At 42.3% G+C, this 19,870-nt stretch overlaps 1 protein-coding gene and 1 non-coding gene across 3 annotated transcripts in view; one reads left to right on the top strand and one right to left on the bottom strand.

The window, feature by feature from the left end:
- Positions 1-19,870, top strand: part of TMEM182 (transmembrane protein 182) — a 57,842-nt gene that overhangs the window by 8,465 nt on the left and 29,507 nt on the right. The window lies entirely within an intron of this gene.
- Positions 8,905-9,042, bottom strand: LOC114809613. The gene has a single exon (XR_003757389.1). It is a non-coding gene; the product is annotated as a small nucleolar RNA SNORA7 (small nucleolar RNA).

The raw sequence follows: 19,870 nt of genomic DNA, 5'->3' as shown, positions 1-19,870 counted from the left end.
GGAATTTCCCCTTCATAAATGACACACCTCCACTCTTCTCACAATCAGAGCATTATTAAAATCATACTCCTCCAAGTGGCCTTTACCACTTAAGCCCTCATTTACCTTATTCCTACTTCCTTCTGCAATATCTATGCACCTGGATCTGTGCTCTTTAAGCTCTTGATATTCAGCCCACCCACAGCCCCCACAGCACTTTATTTTAAGGTCTGTCTCCCCCTCTAGACTGTAAACTCACTGTGGGCAGGGAGCGTCTACCAATATTTATCATACGGCACTCTCCCAAACACTACAGGACAGGGTTCTGAGCACATTAAGTGCTCAATAAATAATAAATACCATTGATGATGAAATGGATCAGGTCCGTGGAGCTGGAGGATGGAGAGTTTAAACATAATGTTAATGTTGGTATTTGTTAAGCACTTACTATGTGCAGAGCACTGTTCTAAGTACTGGGGGAGATACAGGGTAATCAGGTTGTCCCACATGAGGCTCACAGTCTTAATCCCCATTTTACAGATGAGTTAACTGAGGCACAGAGAAGTTAAATGACTTGCCCATAGTCACACAGCTGACAAGTGGCAGAGCCAGGACTCGAATCCATGAGCTCTGACTCCCAAGCCCATGCTCTTTCCACTGAGCCACGCTGCTTCTTCTAAACATGGTCATCTAACCTCCAGTACTATAGTTCCAGGTCCGAATTCACCCTTGTAAAAGATGCAATCCTTGCCCATGTGGATTTCACCTTATGTGGGCCAATGAGGAGTTCATGCAGAGTGTTTGGGGGATTAGTATGCAACCCACAACGGCATACCCCTCTCGCATCATTGATCAGACTTGAAGGACTGTACTTGTGTGGTGCAAAGTGACCATTCAGCAAGGATTCTCTACTTGAGGCATACGATAACCGCTTCGACTGAATCAGGAGCAGAGCAAAGGGGCCTCTCGCTCTTTGGCGGGTTCTGAGATCTCAGATACCTGTTTCCCGGAACTGCGGACAGAAAGGTTCTACAAAACAAAGTGAAGCAGGCCCCAAACACATATTGCGCCGCTTTCCAAAAGAATATGAGGAGATAGTAGTCTTTTTTACTATCTTCAGAAATCCCACTGAGAACCTTTGACCTTTTCCAAGGGTCTCAGTAACGCTAGACTCATTCATTCATTCATTCAATTGCATTTATTGAGTGCTTGCTGGGTGCAGAGCATTGTACTAAGCACTTGGGAAAGTACAATATAATAATAAACAGACTCATTCTCTGTCTGCAACGAGTTTACAGCCTAGAGCAGGGGAGACAGACATTTATGTAAAAAAAATTTATATATATGAACGTAAGTGCTGTGGGCTGGGAGGAAGGAAGAACAGAGGGAGCAAGTCAGGGTGATGCAGAAGGGAGTGGAAGAAGAGGAAAAGTGGGCTCAGTCAGGGAAGGCTTCCTGGAGGAGTTGTGCTTTCAATAAGGTTTTGAAGTTGGGGAGAATAACTATCTGTCATATTTGAGGGGTAAGGGCGTTCCAGGCCAGAGGTTCCAATTGTTTCTCTTGATTTTTTCCATGTAAATGGAATGTTTAGAGAAAAAGCGCTAAGCAAGTAATGCCCCATAAGGAATAGTGTGTTAATAAGCTTGTTATGGGAAGGGAGCGTGACTGCTAATTCTGTTGTAGTGTACTCTCCCAAATGCTTAGAGCAGTGCTCTGCACATAGGAAATGCTCAAAAAAGTACCCAAAATGATATATATATATATATATATATATATATATATATATATTTAAAGTGGTAAATAGTAACATGATCAAATAGCATTTTAACTATGTACCAAAAAGAAAATATTTTGCATTCTATTTCTTCAGGTGTACACATGGTAATACTTTTTAAATTTTACCTTTCTCATCCTAGTAATTAAAAAGGCACGTGTGCTAACAAACTAGGTGTATGTTGTTTTCTAATGCTGAACTGAAATGAGCTTTAATCAGTGTTTAGGAGAGTCAAAAGACCTTGAAAGTTAAGAAGAAAAAGGGAAGTGTTTAAGCCAAGGTAAACTTTTGCAGCTTTATCAGTGAGAGTAAGAGTGCTGGTAAGTAATCCTGGCATCAGGATTCAATAGCGCCGTTGTGAAGGAGCTCTACAAGGCAGAATGGCTGTATGTCACATTTACAGCTGCGCTTTTCTTTCCCCTTCACTGACTCCCTTGACAATTATTGCTTATTGAACTTCTAATTCTTAATTTGATAGTTCTTACTTTCTTTATATTAACTTCTCCTTTTATTTCTTTTCTTTATGTTCTTCCTTTCACTTTCCTCCTCGGGGAAAGAATTGGAATTCAGAGAATTAATGTTCTCTGAATTCCAATTCCTTGCCCAAACCCAGAAAGGATAGTCTGACCTCCAGATTATCTTTGCAGCTGTGTGTCATAACAATCCAGGAAAAAATCCCTTTGCCTATCAAGATTTCCCTGACCAAAGATCTTCCTGACACTATTTCTTTTCCCCTCTTTAACTCCTGCTGGGTTCATCACTCTGACTTCAGCAGTAGTGGGAGCTTATGTTTATCTTCCTAATCACTGTCTAATAAACTCCTTCAAATCAAGAGAAAATACATTAATGGTTAACAAAAAGTAAACAGTTCTAGATCCCATCTTAGATTTGGTCCTTTCAGGGACTTTCTGCTGTGTCTTGGATTCTGGGAAGGGCTTCCCAGGGTAAGCCTGGATAACTGGATAATTGTCTTAACTGTATAAATGTCTCCATTTTATACAAAGCATTCCTTTAATCCCAGCTCATTAAACTTCAGAAGTTTGAGTAAAACATTATCCTGACATGGAAAATCAGTGCACCGTTTGTGGCATCAATTTTTTTTTTTGCCACTTTAAGTTTGATGGGTAATTCCATGTAAGGGGCAGCAAGCATTTCCTGCTTTGTGAAGTCCAGTTCTAAAACAAACTGTTTGTACAAAAATGAAATAAAGAATCTATCATAGATGACCAAGCCCATCAATGCAGAATAACACAATGAGTGTTCATTGGTTTAATTACTTGAGATTACTAGAGACACAAGCATTGCTCTCTCTAGTTAAACAGGGAGTATACATTTTTGCTTTGAATACCAGGAAATGACATTATGGTCTACATTTCAGGGTAACAAATAAGAAAGAAAATAGCCATAAAATGCAAATTAAATCAGCAGGATGAATAGTGGAACATACTCTCTAAGAATTGTCACATAATGATGACATCTAGCTCACAGATAAAACTAGAGATTTAATTGTGCATGTAGAGAAATTTAAATTTCAAATTATATATAACATGGCCCATATAAAGCATAGCCCACCATTAGGTCAATGTATTCAAATCTAAACTATTGAGGATTTCAGTCTCACCTGAAATCTCCCAGTTGACTTTCAGAAAGGTCATTTTTCTTGGCCAAATTTTAAGTCTTTATTGTGTAAGGAAAATGTTATATAATTGTATCCATCAGGAGCATCGTTTTGAATCAGAAAGACAGCTATACATATATTCATTTGCAGTCTCTATTTTAATAATTTTTAAATATTTACAAATACAAATATAGGGTATAAGGAACAACATTGAAAGCTGTTTTAGTCTCAGTTTACATTGATGAATGGACTTTATGTAGCATTCTTTCAAATGATGGGATTTTCAAAGAAAAAGAAAACATTGTTAAAGTGAAGTGAATTCAAAATACATTGGTATATGCAATTAGTTCCTTCTCATCCTGTCAAAACTATTTTAAAATGAAGAGGGTGTTTGTGTTGGTTTCCTCATACTCTACATATTAACAACATCTTCATTCGAATTTTTGAAAATCTACAAAAAATACTTAAATATACCTTTTCTTTTTCTAGGCAAATGATTACCCCATTTCTCTAAACTTAATGTCTTTGTAAATCATACTCATTTTCACTGGGTACAAAGCAGCTATCCAAAGCTCTCCGAAGCTCTTAGTACATTGTTACGCACATAATAAATACTAAATAAATAACAGTGATTGATTATATGGTTAACTGATTTAATATAAAAAGAATTTACTAGTCCAAGGTAGGAAAACTATGTTGGAATTTTTTTTCTCTAGAGAGCAGAAAATGAAAATATCCTGAATGTCTTCTAAATTTTTGGGGGGATTGTAAGCCATGACATGTGCATAACAATTCATAATATTCTGGTATTAGAATTGTGAGATAAGAAGCTGTCCAGTGTAAGTTCTTTCACTGTCTGATTATTTTCCTGAGGTATGATTTAAAATTTCATGAATGGAATTGGAAACCTAGAGGTTAATAAAGAGTCAAATTTAATTTCCAAATTCACAGCTGAAATATAGTACATGTAGAGAGACTCAATTTATTTTAACCAAGTCTTCAATAATTCTGCCACCTGAGATCCTTAGATTTTCTGATCTTATTTCTTTATCCATTTCCTTTTCTTTCATATAGGTATTTGGCATACTGAGACATGAATATAGTGAATTAGAGATTGTCAACAAAATCACTCAGGTTAATTCAGGTAAAGGTGGTCAAATGTTTCCTGGGATTAATTTGCAGCTTGTTCTAAATTCACTAGGATTGTTGTTTTGCTGCTCCAGGTTAAAGATTTAAACACTCTCATCATATATAAATCCACCCTTTCCTCACCATCCAAACTGCTACTATGTTACCTCAATCACTCACTTTATCCCACTTGGATTACTGCATCAACCTCTTCTCTGACCTCCCAGCCTCCTGTTTCTCCTCACTCCAGGACATACTTCACTCTGCTGCCCAGATCATTTTTCTACAAAATGGTTCAGGACATATCACCCTACTCCTCAAAATATTGCAGTTCATTCATTCATTCAATAGTATTTATTGAGTGCTTACTATGTGCAGAGCACTGTACTAAGTGCTTGGAATGAACAAGTCGGCAACAGATAGAGACAGTCCCTGCCATTTGATGGGCTTACAGTCTAATCAGAGGAGACAGGCAGACAAGAACAATGGCAATAAATAGAGTCAAGGGGAAGAAGATCTCGTAAAAACAATGGCAACTAAATAGAATCAAGGCGATGTACATTTCATTAACAAAATAAATAGGGTAATGAAAATATATACAGTTGAGCAAACGAGTACAGTGCTGAGGGGATGGGAAGCGAGAGGGGGAGGAGCAGAGGGAAATGGGGGGAAAAGAGGGTTTAGCTGCAGAGAGGTGAAGAGGGGCGGTAAAGGGAGTAGAGGGAGAAGGGGAGCTCAGTCTAGGATGGCCTCTTGGAGGAGGTGAGTTTTAAGTAGGGTTTTGAAGAGGGGAAGAGAATTAGTTTGGCAGAGGTGAGGAGGGAGGGCATTCCAGGACCGCGGGAGGACGTGGCCCAGGGGTCGATGGCGGGATAGGCGAGACCGAGGGACGGTGAGGAGGTGGGCGGCAGAGAAGCAGAGCGTGCGGGGTGGGCAGTAGGAAGAGAGAAGGAGGAGAAGTAGGAAAGGGCAAGGTGATGGAGAGCCTTGAAGCCTAGAGTGAGAGTTTTTGTTTGGAGCGGAGGTTGATAGGCAACCAATGGAGGTGTTTAAGAAGGGGAGTGACATGCCCAGATCGATTCTGCAGGAAGATGAGCCGGGCAGCGGAGTGAAGAACAGACTGGAGCGGGGCGAGAAAGGAGGAAGGTAGATCAGAGAGAAGGCTGACACAGTAGTCTAGCTGGGATATAACAAGAGCCTGTAGCAGTAAGGTAGCCATTTGGGTGGAGAGGAAAGGGCGGATCTTGGTGATATTGTAAAGGTGAAACCGGCAGGTCTCGGTAAGGGATAGGATGTGTGGGGTGAACGAGAGAGACGAGTCAAAGATGACACCGAGATTGCGGGCCTGAGAGATGGGAAGGATGGTCGTGCCATCCACGGTGATAGGGAAGTCTGGGAGAGGACCGGGCTTGGGAGGGAAGATGAGGAGCTCAGTCTTGCTCATGTTGAGTTTTATGTGGCGGGCCGACATCCAGGTGGAGACATCCTGGAGGCAGGAGGAGATGCGAGCCTGAAGGGAGGGGGAGAGGACAAGGGCAGAGATGTAGATCTGCGTGTCATCTGCGTAGAGATGGTAGTCAAAGCCATGAGAGCGAATGAGTTCACCAAGGGAGTGAGTGTCAATGGAGAGCAGAAGAGGGCCAAGAACTGACCCTTGAGGAACTCCAACAGTTAAAGGATGGGGGGGAGGAGGCGCCTGCTAAGGAGACCGAGAATGACCGGCCAGAGAGATAAGAGGAGAACCAGGAGAGGATGGAGTCCGTGAAGCCAAGGTGAGATAAGGTGTGGAGGAGGAGGGGATGGTCGACAGTGTCAAAGGCAGCAGAGAGGTCAAGGAGGATTAGAATGGAGTAGGAGCCATTGGATTTGGAAAGAAGGAGGTCATGGGTGACCTGAGAGAGAGCAGTCTCGGTAGAGTGGAGGGGACAGAAGCCAGATTGGAGGGGGTCCAGGAGAGAATGGGAGTTAAGGAATTCTAAACAGCGAGTGTAGATGACTCGTTCTAGGATTTTGGAAAGGAAGGGTAGTAGGGAGATAGAGCGATAACTGGAAGGGGAAGTGGGGTTGAGAGAGGATTTTTTTAGGATGGGGGAGACATGGGCATGTTTGAAGGCAGAGGGGAAGGAGCCATTGAAGATTGAGTGGTTAAAGATAGAAGTTAAGGAAGGGAGGAGGGCAGGGGTGACGGTTTTTATAAGGTGAGCGGAATGGAGTCCGAGACGCAGGTGGAGGGGGTGGCACTTGCGAGGAGGGAGGAGATCTACTCTGAGGATACTGCAGGGATGGATAGGAAAGTAGGGGAGAGGGTGAAGGGGGAGGGGAGAGGGGGAGGGGTGACTTTGGGGAGGTCAGACCTGATTGTGTGGATTTTTGTGATGAAGTAGGTGGCCAGATCATTGGGGGTGAGAGATGAGGGAGGGGGAGGAACAGGGGGCCTAAGGAGAGAGTTAAAGGTACGGAACAATTGTCGGGGGTGACGGGCATGGGTGTCGATGAAGGAGGAGAAGTTTTGCCTGGCAGAGAGGGCAGAGTTAAGGCAGGAAAGGATAAATTTGAAGTGTGTGAGGTCGGCTTGGTGCTTGGACTTTCACCAGCAGCGCTCAGCAGCTCGAGAATAGGAGCGTAGGAGGCGGACAGAGGAGGTGATCCAGGGCTGTGGGTTAGTGGAGCGAGAGCGGCGGAGGGAAAGGGGGATGAGAGAGTTGAGATGAGTACAGAGGGTGGAGTTGAGAGCGGAGACCTGATCATCGAGAGTGGGAAGTGAGGACTGGGCGGCAAGGTGAGGAGAGATGCTTTTGGAAAGACGGATGGGATCAAGAGAGCAGAGGTCTCTGTGGGGGAGTAGCAAAGATTTGCAGGGGGAGGGAGTGTGAGAGATGAGGCAGGTGAGAAGGTTATGGTCAGAGAGAGGGATTTCAGAGTTGGTAAGGGAGGAGACAGTGCAGTGGTAGGAGATGACGAGATCGAGGGTGTGACCGAGTCGGTGAGTGGGCGTGGTATGGTGGAGCAGGAGGTCGGCAGAGTCGAGGAAGGATAGCAGGCGGGTGGCAGAGGAATCATCGGGTACATCCATATGGATGTTGAAGCCTCCGAGGATCAGAGTGGGCAGAGAGAAGGAGAAGGAAGGTGAGAAAGCGGTCTAGGTGGTTGAAGAAGTTGGAGGTGGGACCAGGAGGGCAGTAGATGACAGCAACAAGTATCTGGAGGGGGTGGTAGAGGCGAATGATATGGGCTTCGAAGGAGGGGAAGGAGAGGGAGGGGGGAGGAGGGATAGTGCGGAAGCGGCAACGGGGTGAGAGGAGGAAGCCGACGCCTGCTCCCTTACCGGTGAGTCTGGTCGAGTGGGAGAAGGAGAGGCCTCCGCTGGAGAGAGCAGCGGCAGAGACCGTGTCTTCGGGAGTGAGCCACGTTTCTGAAAGGGCGAGGAGGAGGAGAGAGCGGGAAAGGAAAAGGTCATGGACGAAAGGTAGTTTACCTGTAATGGGGCGGGGGTTCCAGAGGCCACACTTGAAAGTAGCTGTGGGTGCAAGGTGGGGGGAGCGGGGGGAGGGGAGGATTTGGATGGGAAGGAGGTGGATGTTGCCCATCCATTTCCACATCAAACAGAACTCCTCACCATTGGCTTTAAAGCACTTCACCACCTTGCCCCCTCCTATCTCACCTTACTTCTTTAATTCTACAACCCAGCCTGTACACTTCAATACTCTAGTGCTAACCTTCTCGCTGTGCCTCAGTCTCACCCGTCTCACCACTGACCCCAGCCCCCATCCTGCCTCTGGCCTGGAACATCCTCGCTCCTCAAATCTGACTGACAATTACTCTCCCCCTCTTCAATGTGCCTTATTGAGGCACATATCCTCCAAGAGGCTTTTTCAGACTGAGCCCCACTTTTCTTCATCTCCCACCTCCTTCTGTATCACCCGTTGCTTGCCCCTTTTGCTCTTCTCCCCTCCCAGCCCCATAACACATATGTAATATCTGCAATATTATTTTATTTATTTGCACTGATGTCTCTCTCCCCCCTCTAAACTGTAAGCTTGATTTGGGCAGGGAATGTGACTGTTTGACTGTTTATTGTTGTATTTGCTCTCCCAAGTGCTAAATACAGTGCTCTGCACACAGTAAACACTCAATAATTACAATTGAATGCATATATATATATATATATATATAAAATATATATCTTATTTTATGCCATTGATTCATTTCCGACCCATAGTGACACTTCGGACACATCTCTCCCTGAAAGCCCCACTCTCCATCTGCAATCGTTCTGGTAGTGTCTCCATAGAGTTTTCTTGGTAAAAGTACGGAAGTGGTTTACCATTGCCTCCTTCCACGCAGTAAACTTGAGTCTCCGCCCTCGACTTTCTCCCATGCCACTGCCAAAACTGGGTGAGTTTTGACTTGTAGCAGATTGCCTTCCACTCGCTAGCCACTGCCCAAGCTAGGAATAGAATGGGTATGCCTCTGCTTGACCCTCCCTCCCGTGGCTGAGACTGGTAGAGTACTGGAAACTCTCCAGGTGTGACCCTGAGAGGGGCAAAATATATATCATTATATGTATACTTATATATGTATATATATTCATTATTTTCTGATTTACTGTATTCATTCTTGCAAGTACCATGTGCCTCTAAAGATCTGGTTGACATTTTGCAATAAAATTGCCTAAATTCACACTGAAAAGTGTTAAATTAATCAGTGGTATTTATTGAGCACTCACTATGTGCAGATATTAATACTAAGTGCTTTGGAGAGTACAACACAATAGAATTGGTAGAAACAATCTCTGCCCTTAAACAGTTTACAGACTAGTGGTTTAAGGCTATTTGATCTCTTACCTTGGAATGTCAAACCCCCTGTACTTGAGTTCCATAATGCTGCACAGTCTAGTTGGGTGTGAATGCTCAATTTTAATATGCGTAATAGGTTAACCTCAAAGTAATATATCATAGTTGTACTTAAACACTACTTTGTTTTGAAGTGTGGTCTATCTATAGAGTTACAGTTTAGCTGTGTCATTGAAGGAAGGACTTTTTTGGATTAAATTATTCAAATAATTGCCATAATGTACTTTATTTTCACTTTCCTGTTCACTAGGTCTAGTCTTATAGAATTGAAAACTATGGAAATGACTTTATTAGATTAATTTAATCTTAGAGGTTATTCCATTGCTTTCTCACTCTAGGCTTCAAGGCTCTCCATCACCTTGCCCCCTCCTACCTCTCCTCCCTTCTCTCTTTCTACTCCCCACCATGCACGCTCCGCTCCTCTGCCTCCCACCTCCTCACCTTCTCCCGTTCTTGCCTATCCCACCGTCGACCCTTGGGCCACGTCCTCTCGTTGTCCTGGAATGCCCTCCCTCCTCACCTCTGCCAAATTCATTCTCTTCCCCTCTTCAAAGCCCTACTTAGAGCTCACCTCCTCCAAGAGGCCTTCCCAGACTGAGCTTCCCCTTTTCCCTCTGCTTCCTCTGCTCCCCCTCTACCCCCCCTTCACCTCGCCTCAGCTAAGCCCTCTTTTCCCCCATTTCCCTCTGCTCCTCCCCCTTTCTCTTCCCCTCCCCTCAGCACCGTGCTCTGCCACTCAATTGTATGTTTTTATTACCCTATTTATTTTGTTAATGAGATGTACATCACCTTGATTCTATTTATTGCTATTGTTTTAATGAGATGTTCATCCCCTTGATTCTATTTATTGCTATTGTTTTTGTCTGTCTGTCTCCCCCAATTAGACTGTAAGCCCGTCAATGGGCAGGGACTGTCTCTATCTGTTGCCGATTTGTACATTCCAAGCGCTTAGTACAGAGCTCGGCACATAGTAAGCATTCAATAAATACTACTGAATGAATGAATGAATGATCTGGTTAACAACTGAATCACAAAAGTATCTGTGAAATGGCACCTAGGCTTGAGAATACTTTTGGTTTTTAACAATTATACTTCAAAAGGCACTGTGATGAATGTTTTATTATGAATCCCAGATCATTTCTAATATGAATGAAAAGGTGGCATTGGCTTTCATGATTTTTGAATGGCTACAGTGTGGTGAGCCATGATTAATATGTACCTGAAGTCAGTTCTACATCCTGACTCTGGAATGCCCTCCCCCTGTATATCCAACAAATGATCACCCTTCCCACTTTCAAGGCCTTGTTGAAGGCCCATCTCCTCCAAGAGATCTTCCCTGATTAGGCCCTCATTTCCTCTTCTCTCTCTTGCTTTTGTGTTGCTCTTGCACTTGGTTTTGCACCCTTTATTCTCCATTCCCTCAGCCCCACAGCACTTACGTACATACCTGTAGTTTATTTATATAAACATCTGTCTCCCCATCTAGACTTTAAGCTTGCTCTGGGCAGGGAATGTTTCTACCAACTCTGCTATATTGTACTCTTCCAAGCACTTAGTACAGTGGTCTTCACACAGTAAGTGCTCAGTAAATACCACTGATTGACTGATTGATTGATTCTACAACATTCCTGCTCTTCTAGCCTCCATAGCCATCCCAACTGAAAGTCTTCAAAATAGCAAGTACACTGTCTAGCAAACTATTAATTTGGATGCAAAGAACCATATTCCCTATAAGCTATTGAAAATGTGAATGTTCAGTTGTGCCAGAGCCTGTAGAAGAAGTGGGAAGAAACTGAGATGCCTGCCATAGTGAAATGTGGTATGCATGTCCCTCCAAACCCACAATTTATGTCCTCAGCTATCTTGTCTCATTTTACAGTCTCTCAGCAGTGCCCTGATTTCAACCATGGTCTGTGTTCCAAATTATGCGGACCCTGATGTCATCTCTCAATGCATATTTTGGGGGGATACTTACAGCCACACAGACAGCTGATGGCTGCTCCTCATTCAAATTCATTTTCCCTTATAGAAACTTCTCGGCCCTGATACCCTTTACGTAAACCCCTCACAAAACAGCTAACTAAACTGGTATGATTAGATTTCTCACTTTGTTATTCCAAATTGCTGACATTCCTTTGTTGCTGTTCTTTCACTAGGCACATATTGTCTTCAATCAGATGCAATATTTCTAATTCTTTTTGTATTTTGGCTGAGTGGCACATCATACCTTATTGCTTCTAACTGTGCCTCACTAGTGCTTGGAACTCCATCCTCCTCAGAATTTGCTAATCAGTACATCAGTCAACCAGTAGTATTTAGTGATCACTTTCTGTTTACAGAGGATTGTTCTAAGTGCTTTGGAGATTACAATAGAGTTGGTAGACACAATTCCTGCCCACCAGAAGCTTACAGTCTAACCATGTCCCTCTTCATCTTCAAAACATTGTACAAGAAAGAGGCATTCAAAGATTAATCCCCACCTTTCTGGTAATTTCCTTCCATTACTCTTAATTTCATTCCATTACTCTAAATTCCTTTTCAACTCACTTATCAAGTCACAACTTCTCTGTTTCTCAATCATCTCATCTGTACAATGCAGATTTAAGCTTTGAGTCCCATGTGGGATATGGACTGTGTCCAATATGATTATCTCGCGCTTAGTATAGTGCCTGGCACATAAGTGCTCAACAAATACCATTAAAAATACTCACATTCAAGCTACTGCTAAATCCTGATGGGCTCTTATTACACACCATTTCCCACACTTATCCATTCTTATCCACACAGAGTGCTACTACCTTGTCATATTATGAATGAACCAATGTATCAACCTCCTCATTAAAACGTATACATTATATATGAATAGAACATGTTCATGACTTAACAAGAACCATAATTATTACTGTTGTTATGCATACCTGTTTCTTCTGACACCACATCATGAAAACCAGATTCATATAGCCAGAAAATCATTTCCTAATTCTCCATTTATTTTTTTTAATGATATTTGCTAAGTGCTTACTATGCATCAAACACCGGGGTAGTTGCAACTTAATTAGGTCAGACATAGTCTCTGTCCCACATGGGGCTCATGATCTAAGTAGAAAGGGAGAACGGATATTTAATCCCCATTTTACAGTCTCAGGAAACTCAGACACAGGAAATTAAGTGACTTGCCCAAGGTCACGCAACAAGCAATTAGCAGAGCTGGGATTAGAATCTATGTCCTCTGACTTACAGGGCCATTTTCTTTCCACTAGAAAACAGTGCTTCTATCCCATACATACAGCTTGAAACTTGTGTTCTTTCTGAACTGTCTGGAATTTTTGGTCAAAATAGGTTTTATCTACCTAGGATAGATAATTGCCCTATTTTGTTTGATGAACGCTTGCACCATCACCTCTCTCAAAATTAGCCTCAGGTTAGATAACTGTTGCTGAAATGAGGCATTCAGTTTATCAACTTTCTAAATCAGTTTCCAAAACACTATACCCAGGAAGGTACATAAGATAGGTTTCAAAATAGCACATTAGAGACATTTTTTTCTAAATATTTCAACCTAATACAATTAAATGAATTTTTACCTCATTTTTTTGCATAAGAATTTATCTGAAACAAGCCTCCTTCATCATGGTGAAGTGGTGGAATCTCTGTTCCCCCTTCCACTCCCCAGAAGTGAGAACATTAGAAACGGTGTTACCTAGTGGAAAGAGCACTGGCCTGGGAATCAGTGGACCTGGGTGCTAATTCCAGCTCCACCACTTGCCTGCTGTGTGACCCTGAGAAAGTAATTTCAATTCTTTGTGCCTTAGTTTCCCCAATTGTAAAATGGGGAATCAAAAGCTGTCCTCATTCCTACTTAGAATGTGAGCCTCATATAGGACAGGGACTGGATCTGACTTGATTAAGTTATATCTAGACCAGAGTTTAGAACAGTGCTTGACACATAGTAAGCACTCAACAAATACCATAAAAAACAAAGCAGCTCCTCTCCCCCTACACAACTACCCCCTCCAAAAAAAAGTCACAACAAAATCGGGTTTAGAGCCCAGGGGATTATAGTGACACAGTCCATGATGTGATATATAAGTAAACCCTTCAAGCACCCCACAGAAATTGCACCTCAGAGAAATTGCATTTCTTAAAAGTATTTTGTCTGGAATAAAGCAGGTACTGTAAATGTCCATGCATAAACCTGGCCTCTAGGGATTCCCAGGCAGGTTTTAGTCTGGAGCATAGCCAATCTGCTGGAAGGAAGGGAAATAAAATTCCAGGACAGGTGAAATGGGATTCTATAATCCCAAGGGAATTCTTAGAGTCAGGGGATAAGACTATGACAGGAGACAGTCATATAAATCTCAGGACTATCAGTTTGACTGAAAATCTCTTTTCCAGGGTGGAGTGGCAATGGCAAGACTAAGTAATAAGGTACCAAACCAGAAAAAATGAAGGTGTCCCCCAGACTGATGATTTTCCAGAGTGTCGGGCTCTGTTTTCCCCAAGGATTAAGTGACTCATTAGTTGCCTGGAAGAGTTCATGTGCTTCTCTAAGCATCTAATTTACTGCCAGCCAGCTACTTGGGCCCAAGGGAGAATCCAGTTCAGTGTGTGAATAGTTGGAGAATTCAGCAATTGACATACTGTACAGCCTGTGGTTGTGTTCTGATGCAGGCCTGATGGTATTTTTAAGCCAGCACGATATTGCCAAGGCAAGTGGTGCATGGAGATGACAAAAAAAAATTGCTGGACTGAGTTACAGAAATGTTCTGTTCTGTGATCTCGGCATATGTGGAAGGCTGCAGTTTCTTTTGTTTTGTTTTGTTTAGGCTCAGATGAGAGCATTTTTAGAGCATTTTTCACTCTGAACATGATGGGGAAAGTGTTGAAACATAAGATTAACTTTAGGAAACTAGCTATGGAGTTGTCTAAAGCAATTTAACAGATTTTGAAATAAATCAACCTTAAGTTTATTTTAAAATTGCACTGCAAATAAAATATTTACGTATAATACCTTGAGGCGCTGCTCTTGGCAAAGGAATTCATCCCAGGGATTTTTCATGAGAATAATACTGGGGCTTTGGTAAGGTTGGTTGTTTTTCCAGAATATTTAGCTAGAATTCAGAAAAAAAGGCTGTTTTCTTATTGAATTCCTGCTTGGGTGTGCTCTAGTTGCTTTTATATAGAAACCCAGATATGCCTATATTAATAGACCACTTCATTCTTAGGTGTCTTGGTGGTCTTTTAATTCAGGGTTATTTTTGCATCCCTTAGAAATATCACTGATTCTCACCTTGGTCCTCACTTACCCTAAAAAATCTTGAAAGAAGACACTTTGACTTGGTTGCTTTGGGTTTTTTTTAATTTAATCTATCACCAGTCTGGAAATGGTGTAATTTTTGATAAATGTTTGAATCAAGGGCAGAGGGGAAGAATGTAGAGGAGACTGTGAACTAGGGCAAAGAGCAAGGGTTAGGACTCAGAGGACATAAGTTCTAGTTCCAGATCTGCCACTTAACTTCCCTGTGACTCAGTTTCTTCATTTGTAAAATGGGGATTCAAAATCTGTTCTCCCTCCTATTTAGACTGTGAACCTAACTAAGCTTGTTGTGGGCAGGCAATGTATCTATTTTATTATTATAATGTATTCTCACTAGTGCTTAGTACACAGTGCTCCATACACAATAAGCACTCAATAAATGCAATTTATTGATTGGGTCAAGAACTCTGTCCAAGCTGATTATCTTTCTATGTATCCCAGTTCTTTACAAAAAGTGCTTGACAAACATCACAGTTATTATCATGAGATTATAGGGCTAGTTGTTAGAGGGTGGAGGAGGGTAAAAAGAAGTTGTTTTGAGATGAGAGGAGATGAGATCCAAAGTATAGACAGAAGGGTTATGTTTTAAAATAATGCAGGAAACTTGCTCCTGGAAAACAGTTGAGGAGGAAGAGGAAGATATGGAGGCAGAAGAACACTGAGGAAGCAGAGTTGACTGTGGAAGAAGTTCACACCTCATCAATCAATCAATCATATTTATTTAGTGCTTACTGTGAGCAGAACACTATTCTAAGCACTTGAGAGAGTACAGTACAACTGAGTTGATAGACATGTTCCCTGCCCATGATAAGTTTACAGTCTAGAGGGGCAGACAGACATTACTATTAATAAATAATTTACAGATATGTACATAAATCCTGTGGGGCTGAGGGTGGGGTGAATACCAAATGTACACTTGGATAAAGATCCAAGTGCATAGATGATGAGGCAGAAGGGAGAGGGAGTCAGGTAAAAGAAGGTTTAACTGGGGAAGGCCTCTTGGAGGAGACGTGCCCTTAACAGGTCTTTGAAGGTGGGGAGAGTGGTCTGGTGTATATGGAGTGGGAGGAAGTTCCAGTTCAGAAGGATGTGGGAAAAGGGTAGGCAGTGGTCCAGTGGAAAGAGCATGAGCCTGGGAATCAGAAATTCATGAGTTCTAATCTCACCTCTGCCACTTTTCTGCTGTGTGACCTTGAGAAAGTCACTTCATTTCTCTGTGTCTCAGTTACCTCATCTGTAAAATGGGGGTTGAGACTGTGAGCCCCATGTGAAATAGAAACTGTCCAACTTGATTTGCTTGTATCCACCCCCATTGCTTAGTACAGTGCCTGTCACATAGTAAGAGCTTAACAAATACCATCATCATCATTATTATTATTATAGAATAGATTGGGGCACAGTGAACAAGCTGGTGCTAGAGGAATGAAGTATGGAGGCAGGGATGTAGTAGGAGATCACTGAGGTAAGGTAGGAGGGGACAAGCTGATTGAGTGCTTTAAAGTCAATGGAAAGGTGTTTCTTTTTATATGGAGGTAGATGGGGAACCACTGAAGGTTCTTGAGGAGTAGGAAGTTATGGACTGAATTTTTTGTAGAAAAATGATCTGGGCAGCAGAATGAAGTATAGACTGGAGAGAGGAGAGACAGGATGCTGATTTAGTAGTCAAAGCCGGATGACACGACAAGTGCTTGGATCAATATAGAAGCAGTTTGGGTGGAGGAAAGGGCTGGTTTTAGCTATGTTGTGAAATGACAGGATTTAGTAGCATATTGAATATGTGGGTTGTATGAGAGATATGAGTCGAGGGCATCACCGAGGTTACCTGATGGCTTCTATCTAGCTTATCATCAAAGTATGAGGGGTTAGAAGGTGATAAGATGGGACATTGCAGACACAATGTTAGGGGTGGTTAAAAGTCTGGAATATTCAGTGCAGGCCTTGGGTGAGGGTTTCATTGAGGCAAGAAGAGTAGTGTTACACAAAGGAAAGGCAGGGAGTAGCATGTGGGTAAATTAATAGTAATAGAGGTAATCATAGTCTTTAGATTTCCATCAAGATTGCTCAGCTGGATGATTGTAGGAGTTGAAATCATCTGTGGAATTTATCCAAGGCTCCAGGTTAGTAGGGTGAATGATGGTAGGTTTCAGTGGATGGTATATAATTATTTGATGAACACATGGCCTAGGGATGGCTGTGAGCCATTTTATATACATATAGTCACAAATATTCATGAAAATAAAAGACAGTATCACATGACCATGATAGGAGAAGCAGTGTGGCTCAGTGGAAAGAGCACGGGCGTGGGAGTCAGAGGTCATGGGTTCGAATCCCGGCTCTGCCACTTGTCAGCTGTGTGACTGTGGGCAAGTCACTTCACTTCTCTGGGCTTCAGTTCCCTCATCTGTAAAATGGGGATTGACTGTGAGCCTCACGTAGGACAACCTGATTACCCTATATCTACCCCAGCGCTTAGAACAGTGCTCTGCACAAATACCAACATCATCATTCGTTTTAGTAAGAAAGACATAAACACTTGATTCAAGCATGAGGTTAAATTACCACTCCCTGGGAGTGGTCCATGCTTCAATTCTTGGCATCAGCTACATGCTGCAGATAACTTCCAAATCTATCTAGCTAGTCCAAACCTGTAACGTCCCCCACAATGCCATATTTCCTCTTGCTTCCAGAGCACCTTTATATGACCATATGAGTGTTGCATAGGCACCTTAGCTCAGTATAACACAACTCCATATCTTCCCTTCCCAATCCACTTCATCATCAAATTTTCACATTGTAGTTGACAACACCACCACCTTCACCGACTCTGAAGCCTGTATAACCTAGGTATGACCTTTAATATTTTCCTTGGAGCCTTGATTCTTTCAGAAATAAAATTCTGTCTGTCACTAAATCTTGTTAGTTTTTTTCCCAAAAGACTTCCCAAATCCTCCCCTTCTTCTCCATCCAAATAATCAATCAATCACCCATCAACTGCACTTTACTGAACAAATAGAATAATACAACAAAGTTAATATGCACAATCTCAGCCTTCAATAAGCTTACTCATACTCATCATATTCAAACTAGAAGGATAGTCTCTTAGCTGATCTCCCTGTGTCCAGCCTCCCTCCTCTTCAGTTTATAGTTAACTGTGCTGCCAGGATAATTTTTCAAACATTGTCCCCACATCTCAAAAACTTTCAATTCTTTCATTCATTCATTCATTCATTCACTCGTATTTATTGAACAATTACTGTGTGCTAAGCTTTGCACTAAGCACTTGAGAGAGTACAATACACATGTTTGTCTGTTCCCCTCACTATATCAAGAGTCATAAAAGGAGATTCAGATAGTGAGTTCCATGTAAGACATGGACTGTGTCCAATTTGATTAGCTTGTATCTAACCCAGCACTTAGTATAGTGCCTGGAATATAATAAACGTTTAACAAATACCATAAAAAAAAAGATAAGCAGCATGGCCTAATGGAAAAACATGGACCTAGGAGTCAGAAGGACCTAGGTTCCACTTCCAACTTTGCTGTTTGTCTGCTGCATGACCCTGAATAAATCACTTAACTTCTCTGTGCCTCGGTTTCTTCAACTGTGAAATGGGGTTTAAGACTGTGAATCCCATGTGGGACATAGACTGTGCCCAAACTGATCACCTTGTATCTATCCCAGGGCTTAGAACAGTGGCTGGAACATAGTAAGCACTTTACAAGTACCATGAAAAAAGAGTGGAAACTTCAAACCAATGACACCTTCCAGTTATTGCCCCATCTCCCTCTTACCATACTCTCCAAACTACTCTAGCAAGTTGTCTAAACTCACTGCATCCATTTCCTCTTCTCCAACTCTCTCATCAGCTCCCCAGCAATCTAGCTTCTGCCCACTCTAATCCACAACTATGGCCCTCTCTTAAAATCACCATTAATCTCCTTCTTGCCAAATCCAAAGGCCTCCCAATCCTCTTCAACCTTTCTGCTGCCTTTGACACACCCCCTTCTGAAAACATTATCTAACCTTGGCTTTACTAGCACTGTTTTCTTCGGGATCTCCTCCAATTTCTCTGACCACTCCTTCTCAGACTCTTTCATGAACTCCTCCTCTGCCTGTGATCCTCAAACTGTGGGAGTCCCTCAAGTCTCAGTTCTGGATCCTTTATTTATCTACAACCACTCAGTAGAAAAGTCATTCAGCCCCATGGCTTCAACTATCATCTCTATGCAGATAATTCCCAAATCTACCTTTTCAGTCCTAAACTCTCTCCTCTGTAGTCTCTCATTCCTTTCTGTGTTCAGGATGTCTCCATTTGGATGACATAACAAAAATTTAAATTTAACATGTCCAAAACAGAACTTCATTAATTTATTCAATAGCATTTATTGAGCGTTTACTATATGCAGAGAACTGTACTAAGCTCTTGGAATGTACAATTTGGCAACAGAGACAATCCCTGCCCAATAATAATAATGATAATAATAATGTTGGTATTTAATGTTGGTATTTGTTAAGCGCTTACTATGTGCAGAGCACTGTTCTAAGCGCTGGGGTAGACACAGGGGAATCGGGTCGTCCCACGTAGGGCTCACAGTCTTAATCCCCATTTTTACAGATGAGGGAACTGAGGCCCAGAGAAGTGAAGTGATTTGCCCACAGTCACACAGCTGACAAATGGCAGAGCTGGGATTCGAACTCATGAGCCCTGACTCCAAAGCCCGTGCTCTTTCCACTGCGCCACGCTGCTTCTTATTTGTTAAGCGCTTGCTATATGCAGAGCACTGTTTTAAGCGCTAGGGTATACAGGGTAATCAGGTTGTCCCACATGATGCTCACAGTCTTAATCTACATTTTACAGATAAGGTAACTGAGGCACAGAGAAGTTAAGTGACTTGCCCACAGCCACACAGCTGACAAGTGGCAGAACCGGGAATCAAACCCATGACCTCTGACTCCCAAGCCTGTGCTCTTTCCACTGAGCCACACTGGGCTCACAGTCTAAATGGAGGATACAGACAGGAAAGCAAAACAGAAGAACAGAATAAAACAAAACAATATCATCAGGATAAATAGAATCTTAGATATATACACATCATTGACAAAATAAATAGAGTAATAAATAATATATACAAATATGCACAGTGCTGAGAGGAGGGGAAGGGGGGAAGAGCAGAGGGAGGAAGAAGGGGGAATGGGGAGG

This window comes from Ornithorhynchus anatinus, chromosome 2 (assembly GCF_004115215.2).
Source record: "Ornithorhynchus anatinus isolate Pmale09 chromosome 2, mOrnAna1.pri.v4, whole genome shotgun sequence".
NCBI lineage: Eukaryota > Metazoa > Chordata > Mammalia > Monotremata > Ornithorhynchidae > Ornithorhynchus > Ornithorhynchus anatinus.
The sequence above is the reverse complement of the archived record's forward strand: the minus strand, read 5'-3'. Positions and strand labels throughout refer to the sequence as shown.